The sequence below is a fragment of the Vigna radiata genome, chromosome 1, assembly GCF_000741045.1.
Source record: "Vigna radiata var. radiata cultivar VC1973A chromosome 1, Vradiata_ver6, whole genome shotgun sequence".
Classification (NCBI taxonomy): Eukaryota; Viridiplantae; Streptophyta; class Magnoliopsida; order Fabales; family Fabaceae; genus Vigna; species Vigna radiata.
This window is the reverse complement of record NC_028351.1, coordinates 3,866,657-3,868,691: the sequence shown is the minus strand read 5'-3', so window position 1 is coordinate 3,868,691 and position 2,035 is coordinate 3,866,657.

Here is a 2,035-nt window from a genome sequence, read left to right as displayed (position 1 = left end):
CAATAACATGCATACAAAAAAGACAATAACATGCATACAAATAAAGGTTTCAACAAAGAAGCTAACCTTTTTAGCAAATTAAAAACCCAATGGAGGGAAATGTAGGACTGCACATCCAAAAACGTAGGCCACAAGGGTCAAAAGCGTTGCCCAAGAACACGCCACAAATTGCACCAAAAAGCAACGAAAAAGAATTTTAATCGGTTTAAATGGAAGATATTTCATCAAAGAGTAATTTAATCAGAGTAAAAGTAAATTTAAACGGTCCAAAAGAGAGAAAACGCACCTAGAAATATAATGCCGAAGAGAGAAAACGCAAGGAGGAAGACGATGAACAGTGAGTGTAACTACTCGCGAGTTCGTGTTTTCTAGTATAAGAGCCTATAGACGTCGGGTGCTAGGGGGTTCCGACGTCTATAATTGTATAGACGTCGGGGCCCTCACTAATATGATGTCTTTATGATTTAAAAATTAATATTCACGGGACATATAGATGTTGGTTACAGAGAGGCTGGCGTCTGTAATCGTATATAGACGTCGGTTATAGGGGGGCTGACGTCTATAATCAGTATATACACGTCAAGATGAAGGGGAGCTGACGTCTAAATGGCAGAAAAAAAATGACTTTTCACCTACCTGTCAGGCATATAGACGTTGTGGGACCCCAACATCTATAGTTTTGTAGACGTCGGAGCCCCACCTAACCGACGTCTATATGCCCAACTTATTTACGAAAATGTCACCGATCAATAATTTACATTATGATATTTTATGATCCGACGTCTAAGGAGTGACGTTAAAGCCCAATTCTACACTAGTGACTACAACAAATCTTCTCCTAAAACTCAAAGTAGCAACCAAAAAATCAACTCACTAGGAACCAAAGTCACCTAACTGAATGTGGCAAAAGTACAAACTAAATAAAAACAAAAACCGAACATGGAATAACTTTTGGCATTATATATATATATATATATATATATATATATATATATATAAAAGAGTACAGAGTAAAGATGACAACGAAATAAAGATAAGTTTTCGTATCTCATACTTAATTTCATATCCAAATCCAAAAAGAAACGAAATGTTTTTTTTTCACCTATCTCCATATAGTAACGAATATATACTTTTATCCCATGCATGTATTCACACATGTTTTCCAATTAAGTACTAAGTTATAATTACAAAATTTTATACATCATAACAATTACGTTCATACATTATCTAAACATAATGTTTATGTCATTCCTACTAGAAGTAGGACATGGACAAACATGGGTCATGACACCAAGAGATTTTTTATATATTCTAATTTAGCTTATGAAATGCATATGTATGATAACTTAGAGATTGCTTCGGTAGATATTTTGTGGGACCGAGACACTAACCTGGATGACGTGGCTTTCCTGTTTTCTGGCGCTTTGGACGGACCAGATTACTCGCTCTTCCTGGATCTTGGCCGTTTGCACTCCTTCAGCCTTGACCGTTCGGTGAATTGCGATCTTTGACCAGAGGGGGGATGTACTTGCAATGACACTCCGACGCCCAAGTTAGGCGTGTAGTAGAAGAACCTCGGTTCTTAATTTGATGATTCTTAGTATGAGAGAATAGATAATAGGGTTTCTGAGTGATTGTAACGAAAGTAGAATGTGTGGAAAGCGTACCTGGCTTGTGTCCCTGGCTATCTATTTATAATAGTCTTATGGACTTTGAACTGATATAAGTCGAATAAAATATAAACAGAATAAAATATAAACAAACCTACTTGTTAACTCAAACAACTTTATCCATATCTTTAATCAAATATTATTTGATTCTCAATATCTTTAATAAGATACCTTTGAAACTGATGGACTTTCAGGCCAATAATAAGAGTTGGCCAAGTTATGGCCCACCATAATCATGATGTGATATATGAACGACCCGTTATTATTTCTAACCGACCGTCCCAGGTATCTCGTGTAACCAAACGGTTATTCTTCATAACCATTCGTCCTAGATATCATACCGTACATCACCCCCCCAAGTCCGA